At 39.8% G+C, this 13,568-nt stretch overlaps 1 pseudogene; it reads left to right on the forward strand.

Annotated features, from left to right (window-relative positions):
- The first annotated feature begins 1,509 nt into the window (after window positions 1-1,509).
- LOC110258588 (butyrophilin subfamily 1 member A1 pseudogene) lies at window positions 1,510-11,741 on the forward strand (annotated as a pseudogene).
- The last annotated feature ends 1,827 nt before the right edge of the window (window positions 11,742-13,568 follow it).

The following is a 13,568-nucleotide window of genomic DNA, read 5'->3' on the forward strand; positions in this document are numbered from 1 at the left end:
TAATGTTAAAAAATGGTCACCGGTTTTGATTTGAATACATGTATTTGGAAACTCTTTTCCTCCCATAAGAATGGATAAGTTATTTTGGTTTATCAGCCTGAAGCATGTCAGAAAAATCAGGGATCATGTTTCTAAAAATTATATGCCGAGAGCATCTTAAAAATAGAATATTGCTGGATTAGGTAGATGTGGTATTATATATATATATATATATATATATATATATATATATATATATAATGGAATACTACTCAGCCATTACAAAGAACAAAATAATGCCTTTGCAGCAACATGGATGAAACTAGAGACTCTCATACTGAGTGAAGTAAGTCAGAATGTGAAAGACAAAAACCACATGATATCACTTATATCTGGAATCTAATATAGGGCACAAATGAACCTTTCCACAGAAAAGAGAATCATGGAGATGTAGAATTGACTTGTGGTCGCCAAAGGGGAGGGGGAGGGTGTGAGATAGATGGTGTGCTTGGGGTTAATAGATGCAGACTATTGCCTTTGGAATGGATTAGCAATGAGATCCTGCTGTGTAGCACTGGAAACTATGTCTGGTCACTTATGATGGAGCATGATAATGTGAGAAAAAAGAATGTATACATGTATGTGTAACTGGGTCACCATGCTGTGCAGTAGAAAATTGACAGAACACTGTAAACCAGCTATAATGGGAAAAAATAAAAATCATAAATAATAGAATACAGGGAATTTCTGATGTCAGAATTTGAGGCAGCCCACTGCCTAGGTCATAAATACATGAATTCAATATTCTTTTTACTGAACTACTTTAAAGGAGATTTTAATTTTCAGGAAAAATTACCATAAGGAGGTACCCACTGAGGAACTTTTCTGTGTGGGTGAGCTGGTAGTTTGGAGCAGCTGGTTTGAGGGGGCCTGTCCATTCACATGATGACTACAGTTGTGGGAATTAGTCCTGCCAGAGGTCCCTCATATGCCCTTCCTTAGGCCCAGACAAGGTGACAGAGAGAGTTGAGTTCCCTGATCTCTAACATGGAGAAAGGACCATAGTGAATGGTGGTCTGAGAGTCTTCATCTCTGGTACTTGATATGGCAGCAGCCACTTCCTAGGGCTTTGGAGTAAATAAACTAGAATCTTTCATTGAAAACTGACTGCAAGAGAATGTAGAAGAAATAAATCACTTGGAGAGAAAGTGCTGAAAAAGAACATTAAACTTTTTACTCAAGAATTCAGGGAAAAGAGATAAGAGATGTGGAGGAAGAGAGAAGGCCCTGAGGATGTAAGAGATAACTTGTAAAGGAAGAAGAGTGAAATGCCAAGAGCAGGAAGCTAAGCCCCTCCCTTACCCCTGGAAGGGATGCCTTCCCAAGCTTGCTATTTCTGCTCCCACAGACTTTCCCAGTCCCTTTCTTTTGACTTCCCAGTAGCCAGTGCTCTGTAATCCTCCAGGTCCTAGACCTCAGTTTTTACTCCCTTGGGTGGGGCTCTCTGCTGCTAGGGGTGAGCCCTAATTAATGTCGTCTATGTTCAGCTGCCACTCGGACCTCATCACACACTCTTGTGCTAAAGGAAAGTTTCTCAAAAAGGATAAACGCAGTTATTATTACATGTTGATGCTCTTTGTAGCTCCGCCTTTGGCCTCTGGGCATGGTGGTTTTAACCAATCTCCTAAGAGTGGGCCCATAGGTATTCTTAAAGAATTTTATGTTATGTGAGAGAGCAGAATCCCCTTGCTCCATAAGTCAGTTTTGTGAATGGAGAGAGTACTCTGTGGAGCACAGAATCCCACGCCTCAACTGTGCCATCAAAGCAACATAAACATTTTAGAACGTTCTTGATGTGACACACAACAAGTGTTTATTAATTTGGAAAATTCGTGACTTAAACATGCCAAGGAGAATATACTCTATATATTCATAACACAATTTTTTTTTTTTTTACCGACTCTGCTGAACAAAACAGATCAATTCCTGGCTGTCATGGACTTCATTCCTACACCGTTTACCTCTCTCTGACAACTTGCTTGAGCTTGAACTCTTTCGGTCTTTTTGTCTTATTGAGTAATAGATAATTGGTTATCCCCAGAAGATATTGATACATTATTGTTAACTGAAGTTTCATGTTTGTTTAGATGTCCTTACTTTTTATTTACTATCATTTTCTGCTACAAACCCCATATTACATTTTTTATTTTTTTCATTTATAACAATTTTTATTTTTTGCATTATAGCTGGTTTAGATGTTTCTCCTCTTGGCTATGGCAATTTCTCGGATTTTCCTTGGTTTGAAAGTGACCTTGACAATTTTCAGGAGTCCTTGTCAGGAATTTTATATGTCATCAAACTGAGAGTTGTCTGGTGTTTTTCTCATGGAAAGACAAGAGGAAGATTGCAGAGGTAAACTGCCATTTTCATCACATCATATCAAGTGTATATGCTATCAACACGATTTATGTTGGACTCATTGACCTCACTGAAGTAAAGTTTATGAGCTTTCTCCACTGCACAATTATTCCTTTCCACCTCCCATTTCCATACCATACACTGTGGAAAGCATCACTATGTGTGAACCCCCACATCTAAGGAGTGAAAAGTTATGCTTCCCCTCCTTGAGGACAAAGTAATACAACCTATGTATATTACTTGGAATTCATTTACATGAAATGTTTGTCTCTTTTTCTCCTGATTAATTAATTTAATCATTTGTTTTTTTATCAAGATGGATGGACTTATGCATATTTATTTTATACTTTAGGTTAAGGCAATATTATTTAATCTTGTTATTTAAATTGTTCCAGCTTTGGCCATTGGGAGCCCTTTCATTTGGCTTCTGCACCTCTTTGATATGCCCTCATCAACTTTTTTAGCCCTTTTTACTTTCTGATACTACAAAATGCTTCAGAGCCAGTCCTAGAATCAACCATTTCTCCGTGGAGCCCCGCATGGTTCTTTTTATTGGAGAATGGTAGTAAAAAGTACATCTGGGAGTTCCTGCTCTGGCTCAACAGGCTGGGCAGTGTTTTGCGAGCATTGGGATGCAGGTTCCATCCCCAGCCTGGCACAGTGGGCTAAGGATCTAGTGTTGCCGCTGCTGTGGCTTCAGTGGTGACTTTGGCTCAGATGTGATCCCTGGCCTGGGAGGCTAAAAAAGCTGCTGGGAGGCTAAAAAAGCAAACAAACAAAAAGCAGTATCTGGTTGCTAGGTTTGTGGAGCTTCTTTTTTAAATCTTTCCTTACTTTCATTGATCAAACAAAGGAGATAGGGTAGACTTTAAAGATTTGTCTTCTTTTGAGGTGATCCTGTCTTTACTTTTGGTTCTGGATCAAGGTTGTTTCCTGTTGTTGCTACTGACATTTCCTAAGTGCACATTCTAGTAAATTTGGAAAATTTAGCACGAATCTTCTGTTAATATCATCTGTGGATCTACTTGTAAATCAGGAAATCCCTCTACCTCCAGAAAGAGTTCACTGAGATAAATAACTAATCCTATGGCTGGGATTTTTGGTGACAAGTAGTTCAAATCTGAGGGAAGGGATACCGATTCTTAGCAAACATGAACCCTTAAAAAGGAGCTTATTTATACCTCTCAGAGTGCCAGAATCTCCTCAATACCATCTCCAAAGCTATTGTGATCCCATAACAATCTCCATTGTGTGACCGTTTGCTCTTGATGGATTACCTCTCTGAAGCAGGTGACATTTTTATCTTCAGCAGCTGTTATCATTTCTCTCTTATACAGGTTGCAAATTTGACTTTAAGAAATCTCCACAAAATAGTCCTAATTCTGCTTGATGACTTCTCAGGATGACCACTGTTCCACATGCTTAGTCCTTTAGGTGTTTGAATATTATTACCTTAATCGCCCAAAGGTTTTTCCTTTTCAGATTGTATTATTTTCTTAAGGCTACTCTAACAAATTACCAAAAACTTGGTGGTTTAAAAGATCAGAAATTTATTCTCTCCCAGTTCCGAAAGCCAGATGTCTGAAATCAAGGTCTTAGTAGCAGTGCACCCTCTCTGAAACCTCTAGGTGAAAGTATTTTCTGTTTCTTCCAGCTTCTGGTGGTGACACAGACATTCCTTGGTTTGTGGTTATATAACTTCTATCTGTGCTTCCATTTTCCCAAGGCCACCTTCTCTGCATGTATCTCTTATAAGGACATTTATTTTTGAATTTAGAGCCTACTTGGAACATTGAGGAAGGTTTTCTCTCAATATCCTTAATTTAATTACATTTACAATTGCTCTTTTTCCAGATAAGGTTGAGTTCATAGGTTCTGGGGATTAAGACATGGATCGATCTTTCGGGAAGCCACCATTCAACCACTCCACAGGCTCAACATCTTCAATCATTTTAACCATTTATTCTTCTTTGGGGGGTGTCCAAATTATTCTCAGTTAGAGTTGTCATATTCTTTTCATGATCAAATTTGTCAATTCCTTATCAAACTATGCCTCTAAGAACATGGTAGGTCCTGATGTAATCAGTGAATACTAGAATGAGACTACTATATTTTTCTGTATTGAGCAGTCAAATGAGTCCAATGACACTCATCAGAACATCAATGACAACTTTCAGAGAAGAGGGAAGTTTCTTCTAGAACTTGGACTCTATCATTTTCATTGCTTTCTTTTAATTGCTTGTTCATGAGAGAGACTGTGAAGGGAAACAGGAACCACAGGAGAAGGAGTGGTAGCTAGCAGGATCATGTCTAAGATGAGGTAGGTACTGAGTGTGGTTCTATCCCCTACCAGCGCTTGCCTGGGAGATTGAAGGATGCCCTGGAGGATTTCGTGTCCTTTCTCATCCTTATGCTCCTCCTTGTGGAGAACTTGTAATGTCACAGTGTTCTCTGGGAATTCAGAAGGAAGAGAAAATTTGAAACGGTTATCCATTCGATAACCAGAGATGGTTTTCCTGTGATACTGGTAAATGAAACATTTCTTTTCTCTCTCTCTGCTCATTCATTATGCTTGATGCTTAGAGATGCTGATTGAAGGGGAAAAAAATCCCCCAAAGAGAAAGAGAATCCTTTTATACACTTGTTGACCATCTCTTCTGCACAGGGGACTCTGCTAGGCATAAGAGGATGTTGGCTCCCCTCAGAGAATGCATGAGTAATGAAATGGTGTAAATATAGAAGTAACAATAATTCAAGAGGTATACCTTAATTTACGTTTTTGAGAATACACTTTTCTTTAGTTGTCATATAGAAGAGGGAAGAAATGATGTAAACTTTAAGTTTAACAGCATTATGGTTTCTTATTTCCCTGTGCTAATTCAGACTCTCCTTCCCTCACTTTTAGTTCATTAATTCAAAAGGAAAATAGAAACTTCCAAAGTAAACCACATAGGGTATATATTCCCAAATGACTGTTTAGTAGTATGTGCACAGAATAATGATTGGACACTATTCACAATACAAACATTGTCAGAATTTAATTTTTATTTTTTGGTCTTTTTTTTTTTTTTTGCCTTTTTTATGGCCACATTGGTGGCATATGGAGGTTCCCATGCTAGGGGTCTAATCAGAGCTGTAGCTGCCGGGCTACACCACAGCCACAGCAACGGGGGATCCGAGCTGTGTCTGCGACCTACACCACAGCTCATGGCACTGCCGGATCCTTAACCCACTGAGTGAGGCCAATGATTGAACCTGCAACCTCATGGTTCCTAGTCGGATTCGTTAACCACTGAGCCACATCGGGAACTCCCATGTCAGACATTTTAAAAGAGGACATATGGGATCAATTTCCAACAAAATAGGCTGTTATTTCATTCCATTAATGTCTGAGTAATATTCCATCGTGTATATGTACCACATCTTCTTTAGCCATTCCTCTGTCGATGGGCATTTAGGTTGTTTCCATGTCTTGGCTATTGAAAATAGTGCTGCAATGAACATCGGAGTACATGTGTCTTGGAGAGTCTAGGTTTTCTCTGGATAGATGCCCAGGAGTAGGATTGCTGGATGAAAGTGTAGTTCTATTTTTTCTTTTCTGAGGAATCTCTACACTGTCTTCCACAGTGGTTGCACCAATTTAAAATCCCACCAACATTTTTCTCCACACCCTCTCCAGCATTTATTGTTTGTAGACTTTTTTTTTTTTTTTTTTTTTTTTTTTTTTTTGTCTTTTTGCTATTTATTGGGCCGCTCTCGCGGCATATGGAGGTTCCCAGGCTAGGGGTTGAATCGGAGCTGTAGCCACCGCCCTACGCCAGAGCCACAGCAACACGGGATCCGAGTCGCATCTGCGACCTACACCACAGCTCACGGCAACGCCGGATCGTTAACCCACTGAGCAAGGGCAGGGACCGAACCTGCAACCTCATGGTTCCTAGTCGGATTCGTTAACCACTGTGCCACGACGGGAACTCCTGTTTGTAGACTTTTTGATGATGGCCATTCTAGCTGGTGTAAGGTGATAACCTGATTGTGGTTTTGATTTGCATTTCTCTAATAATGAGTGATGTTGAATACCTTTTCATGTGTTTTTTGGCCATCTGTATGTCTTTGGAGAATTGTCTGTTTAGCTCTTCTGCCCATTATTTGATGGGGGGGTTAGTTTTTTTGTTTTTTGGTATTGAGCGGTAGGAGGCGTTTACAGATTTTGGAGATGAATCCCTTGTCAGTCGCTTCATTTGCAAAGATTTTCTCCCATTCTGTGGGTTGTCTTTTTGTTTTGTTTAGGGTTTCCTTTGCTGTGCAGAAACTCTTAAGTTTGATTAGGTTGTATTTGCTTACTTTTGTTTTTACTGTCATTACTCTAAGAAGTGGATTTGAAAAGATGTTGCTGTCATTTACGTTGGAGCATATTTGGCCTATGTTTTCCTCTAAGAATTTTATAGTGTCTGGTCTTCTATCTAAGTCTTTAATCCATTTTGAGTTTATTTTTGTGTATGGTGTTAGGGACTGTTCTAATTTCATTCTTTTCTGTGTGGCTGTCCAGTTTTCCCAGCACCACTTATTGAACAGGCTGTCTTTTCTGCATTGTATAGTCTTGCCTCCTGTGTCATAGCTTAGATGGCTGTATGTGCGTGGGTTGAATTCTGGGCTTTCTATCCTGTTCCACTGATGTATATGTCTGTCTTTGGGCTGGTACCTTACTGTTTTGAGGATTGTTGCTTTGTAGTATAGTCTGAAGTCAGGGAGCCTGATTCCTCCAGCTCCATTTTTCTTTTTCGGGATGTCTTTGGCTATTCTGGGTCTTTCGTGCTTCCAAACAAACTTTAAAATATTTTGTTCGAGTTCTGTGAAAAATATCCTTGGTCATTGGTTAGGGGTTGCATTGAATCTGTAGATTGCTTTGGGTAGTATAGTCATTTTGATAATATTAACACTTCGAATCCAAGAGCATGGCATGTCTTTCTATCTATTTGCGTCATCTTTGGTTTCTTTCATCAGTGTCTTCTAGTTTTCGGAGTACAGGTCTTTTGTCTCTTTAGGTAGGTTTACTCCTAGGTATTTTATTCTTTTGGATGCGATGGTAAATGGGATTGCTTCCCTAATTTCTCTTTCTTTCATTGTTAGTGTATAGAAATGCCATCGATTTCTGTGTATTGATTTTGTATCCTGCAACTTTGCCAAAGTCATGAATGAGCTCTAACAGTTTTCTGGTAGCTTCTTTAGGATTCTCTAGGTATGGTATCATGTCATTTGCAAATAGTGATAGTTTTACTTCTTCCTTTCCAATTTGGATTCCTTTTATTTCTTTTACTTCTCTGATTGCTGTGGCTAGGACTTCCAAAACTATGTGGAAGAGTACTGGCGAGAGCGGACATCCTTGTCTTGTTCCTGATCTCAGCGGGAATTCTTTCAGCTTTTCACCATTGAGAATGATGTTCGCTGTGGGTTTGTCATATATGGCCTTTATCATGTTGAGGTAGGTTCCCACTGTGCCCACTTTCTGAGTGGTTTTTATCAGAAATGGGTGTTGGATTTTGTCAAAGGCTTTTTCTGCATCTATAGAGAGGATCATATGGTTTTTATTCTTCAGTTTGTTAATGTGGTGTATCACATTGATGGATTTGTGGATATTGAAGAACTCTTGCATCCCTGGGACAGATCCCACTGGATCATGATGTACAATCCTTTGAATGTATTGTTGTATGTTAAAGTCCCCCACTATGATTGTGTTATTATCAATTTCTCCTTTTAAGGTTGTTAGCAGTTGCCTTATATATTGTGGTGAACGTATGTTGGGTGCATAGATATTTAAAATTGTTATAACACCTTCTTGGAGTGATCCTTTGATCATTATGTAATGTCCTTCATTGTCCTGAAAATATTCTTCATTTTAAAATCTATTTTGTTTGATATGAGTATTAGCTACTGCAGCTTTCTTTTGATCCCCATTTGCATGAAATATTTTCTTCCATCCTCTCACTTTCAATTTGTATGTGTCCCTACAAGTGAAGTGGGTCTCTTGAAGACAGCATATATATGGGTCTTGTTTTTGTATCCATTCTGCCAGTCTATGTCTTTTGGTTGGGGATTTAGTCCATTCACATTTAAGGTAATTATTGATATGTATGTTTTTATTGCCATTTTCTTGATTGCTTTGGATTTGTTTTTGTTGCTCTTTTTTTCTTTCCTTCTTCTCTTCTTCTTTTCTGCCTACAGAAGTTCCTTTAGTATTTGTTGTAAGGCTGGTTTAGTGTTGCTGAATTCTCTCAGCTTTTGCTGATCTGAGAAGGTTTTGACTTCTTCTTCAAATCTGAAGGAGAACCTTGCTGGGTAGAGTAATCTTGGTTGGAGGTTTTTTCCTTTCATCGCATTGAGTATATCATGCCTCTCCCTTCTGGCCTGCAGAGCTTCTGTTGAAAAATCTGCTGATAGCCTTATCGGGGTTCCCTTGTATGTTATTTGTTTCTTTTCCCTAGCTGCTTTCAAGATTTTCTATTTGTCTTTAATTTTGGTCAGTTTGATTAGTATATGTCTCAGGGTGTTCCTCCTTGGGTTTATTTTGTATGGTACTCGTTGTGCTTCCTGGATTTGAGCGAGTGATTCCTTCCCCATGTTAGGGAATTTTTTGGCTATTATCTCTTGGAATATTTTTTCTGTTTCCTTCTCTCTCTCTTCTCCTTCTGGCACCCCTATAATACGGATGTTGGTGCATTTCACATTGTTCCAGAGTTCTCTGAGACTCTCTTCATTTGTTTTCAATCTTTTTTCTCTTTTCTGTTCTGCTGTGTAATTTCCACTAATCTGTCCTCCACCTCGCTTATTCATTCTTCTGCCTCCTGTATTCTGCTGTTGGTGGCTTCTAATGAATCCTTTATTTCAGTTATTGTATTTTGCATCTCTTCTTGCTTAAGTTTTTTATCTTGTATCTCTTTGGTCAGTGTTTCCTGTAAGTTATCCATTTTTGCCTCCAGTTTATTTCCAATATCTTGCATCATCTTCAGCATCAACAGCCTAAAGTCTTTTTCCTGGAGGCTGAGAATCTCCTCATGGCTTAGCTGTTTTTCTGGGGTTTTTTCTTTCTCCCTCATCTGAGTTATAGTTCTCTGTCTTTCATTCTTATAGGTTTTTGGTATGGTGACCTTTTTATAGATAATAGAGTTGTAGCCTCTCTTACTTCTGATGTCTGCCCCCCTGTAGCTGAAGTCAGTATGGGGGCTTGGTGTAGGCTTCCTGATGGGAGGGGCTGATGCCTGCCCCCTGGTAGGAGGAGCTGATTCCTATCCCTCTGGTGGGTGGGGCTTAGTCTCTGGATGGGATTAGAAGCAGCTGTGTGCCTGAGGGGTCTTTAGGTAGCCTGTTTACTCAGGGGTGGGGCTGTGATCCCACATGGATTGTTGTTTGCCCTGGGGCTTCTCAGCAGCTGGCTGACAGGTGGGGCCAGATTTTCCCATAATGGCCACCTCCAGAGAAAGGTGCTGCTGCTGAATATTCCAGAGAGCTTTGCTTCCAATGTCCTTCCCTCACAACAAGCTACATTCACCCCTGTTTTCTCAGGATGTCCTCCAAGAACTGCAGTCAGGTTTGACCCAGATTCCCTTGGAGACTTTGCTTTGCCCTGGGACTCAGTGCACGTGAAAGTCTGTGTGCCCCTTTTAAGAATGGGGTCTCCGTTTCCCCCAGTCCTGTGGAGCTCTTGCACACAAGCCCCACTGGCCTTCAATGCCAGATGCCCTGGGGCTCTTTCTCCCTGTGCTAGATCCCCACACGTGAGAGTTTGATGTGTGGCTCAGAACTCTCACTCTTGTAGGTGAGTCTCTGTGAACCAGTTAGTTTCCAGTCTATGGAGCTTCCCATCCAGGAGGTATGGAGTTGTTTATATCATGAAATAGACCCTCCTACCTCTTGATTTGTCCTCCTCTTTTTCTTCTGGAGTAGGGTATATTTTTTAAGGTTTCCGGTCCATTTTGGTGAAGTGTGCTCAGACTTTAGTTGTGAATTTTGTTGTTTTTAGGAGAGAAGTTGAGCTCCAGTCCTTCTATTCTGCCATCTTAATTCTGTCTCCACAAAGATATTTTAAATAAATATCTATGTGTGTACAACAAATACTGAAAATCAAAGAAACTCAAAGCACCCCCTAGATTACCCAATATTTTAACAGATAATAATGTGTTTGAAACATTAAATTGTAGCCATTTTAAACTGCAACATTGTGTTTTGAGCATATGTACACTGGTATTCATGGGCTGAAATCTGAGGACACTAACATGAAAAATACTTTCTTTGGTCAGATACACCATGTTCCCTATTTTCTTGGAGACACCCTAAATAGTTTATAGATATTTATCCTATAGGAACGTTGACTTAGAAGACACAGAAGATGGGTCAGGTCTCAAGTCAGACACAATTTAATAGATTGTGAAAAGAAGTTCAAGTTATGAAAGAGTATATTCCTTGGTTGCTCTTATGCTTGACATAATCTTAGGAAATTTATTATATTCATGGTATTCTGGACAGACAGGCAGATTTATTTTTCAGATGGTGAGATCTCATGATTATTTTTTCTTTATATATTAGAGGAACGAGGAAATCGAAGCTGGTGAGTCTATCAAGATCCAGCAGGGAACTTGCTTTTTGTGGAGTGGCTGGAGGATTGCTGGGTAAAAGTGAGCTGGATCTACCCAGGGCCAGAGGAGTCCTGACAGAACGGGAGCCTTCTGGCCCATGCCTACGACCATTGCCAGAAACTTGATAGTCCACTTGTCTTTGCAGCAAATGTGACCCTGGATGAAGCCACTGCCCATCCTGCCCTCCTCGTGTCTGAAAGAGGGAGGCGAGTTACCTGGCAAGAAACTTGTCAAGATCTTCCCAGATCCACACAGAGATTCAACTCCATTCCCTGTGTGCTGGGTCAGCTGCGCATCAACTCAGGGAGGGCCTACTGGGAGGTGGAGGTTGGGGACATGCAATCTTGGGACTTGGGAATTTGTAGAGATAATGTGACCAGGGAGGGGGTATTCACTATGTCCCCACAGAATGGTTTCTGGGCCATTAGGCTCTATGACGGGGACTACTGGGCCCTCACCTCCCCGGAAACTTCTCTTCCTCTAAGAGAAAGACCCCTTAAGGTGGGGATATTCCTGGATTATGAGGCTGGAGATGTATCTTTCTACAACATGACAGATGGATCCCACATTTTCACCTTTCCCCAGAACACATTCTATGGTGTCCTGAGACCACTTTTCAGACTTTGGTCCTCTGACTCGGGCTCCCTAAATATCTGTTCAGCTGAAGGAGAATGTACTGATGTAATTCATAAGTCTACCCTCCAGGTGAAATGATCACTTTGCCCCAAAGAAGATCGCATTTCTCCCCTAGCAAGATATAAATACATTTTTTCCTAGTCCCTACTGGTTCATTGTCAATATAAAGCTCTGTGACACAGACTTGATGATTGTCCCTCATATCAGTTCTTCCTGTTTTTGTCATATATTCCTTCTCATTATTACCTTTTCCTATGACAACCTCCTACAAGTATTAGATTTCTTACACCCCCTTAGTGCATGTGACTAAAGGATGGTGTTGTATTAAAAGGTGAATTACAAGGATGTGTCCTTAAAGGAAAATTGTGTCTTTCTTTTCTTCTTTACTTTTCTTCTGGCTATAAAGTGTCATGATTAATGGAACTCAAAAGACATATACGACCATGTAATATGACGCAGATGGTAGAGAAATTGAAATGAACTTGGGAGTCTGACAACTCCATGGAGCCCCTCTATTGCCCAATTCTAGAATTCTTTTCTGTGAAACATAAACATTTATATCTTTAATCAATTTATGTGTTGGATATTTGTCCCTTGTGATTGATTCTTACCCTTACCAGTGCCCTCTGCCTTTAAGTTGGGCAGCAGATGACATCCACATTGAATATGCAAGTGAAACTGGAGGTATAAGTCCTGTACTTGGTTACATAGCTACTCCTACTCCTGCACTGTGTCAGTCTCATCAGGCCCCTTTATGTCTCCTAATTCATTCGTCACTCCTGACTTCACTTCCTACCCTTTTCCCTACTTGGTGTCATGGCTAATAATTTCAAGTATTCTCTTCCTACGAAATGGAAATCCTGGTGTCATTGTTTTTCTGCCACAATAACTTGGCAAAATACAAATACAAATTAATCTAATTATACATTTGTATACTGGCAGCCTAAAATGCTATAACAGTCTACCCAAATGAGTAGATGTTTCTTTCATATATGTTTAACAATCTTTCAACTCGTGCACACCACTACTATCCCGTAATCCTCTCCAGCCATTTGCATTCCCTTACTTTTGGTAGGCAGTTTTCTTAAACATTTCTCTTTCTTTAAACTTGCAACTACTGACTCCTTATTCTCAGTTTATGACTGTATTCCTTCTTTGAATTTAATAATAAGAAGAAACCGAAGAAAAATCCATCATGAGGGAACTATCTGAACTTTTTAGCAACAAATAGAACAAACTTATTCAATTCTGTATTTCTCTGTTATTCCTTCCTCACTGTTATATTAGGGAAGAATCTCTCTTCCTTTACTTGAGATACTGATCCTTCTTCTCTCCGTCCATCCTGTACTGCCCTCTCTGGTACTGGGATCCCCCAGTTATTCCTCCTCAGCCTTTGTACTAGCTTCTTCCTATGTACCTTAAAATTTTGAAAATCTTTCTCATTTAAAACGAAAGCAATACAATATTCTATCAACCCCCATATCTTGTCATAATCAACATCCTCAGAATAGTTATCATATAATCTATTCATATTGCCTGTTTCCTTTTCATCCTCAGCATATTGTATCATATGTGTTTTGTGTCCTCCCTTCCCAACTCCTCAAATTTAACATACCGAATTACTAATCTCTAGTATTCAGCATGTGACCTTATTTGGAATTAGGGTCATTCAAGGTGTAATTAGCTAGGATGGGGTCATGTTAGATTAGGGTGGTTTCCTAATCTAACATGACTGGTGTCCTCATAAAAAGGTGAAATGTGGACACAGATTGCTGGCAAAGCATCAGATGTTAGGAGAGAGGCATGGAAGGGACCATTTTTTAGTGCTTTCAAGGGAGTATGACCCTGCTGATACCTTGGTTTCAGATTTCTAGCATCTGCAATTGTGAGATGATAATCTTCTGT

Source organism: Sus scrofa, chromosome 7, assembly GCF_054392235.1.
Source record: "Sus scrofa isolate SSC_HxYL_T2T_F1_AM1 chromosome 7, Sscrofa_HxYL_maternal_Yorkshire_Landrace_v2.0, whole genome shotgun sequence".
NCBI lineage: Eukaryota > Metazoa > Chordata > Mammalia > Artiodactyla > Suidae > Sus > Sus scrofa.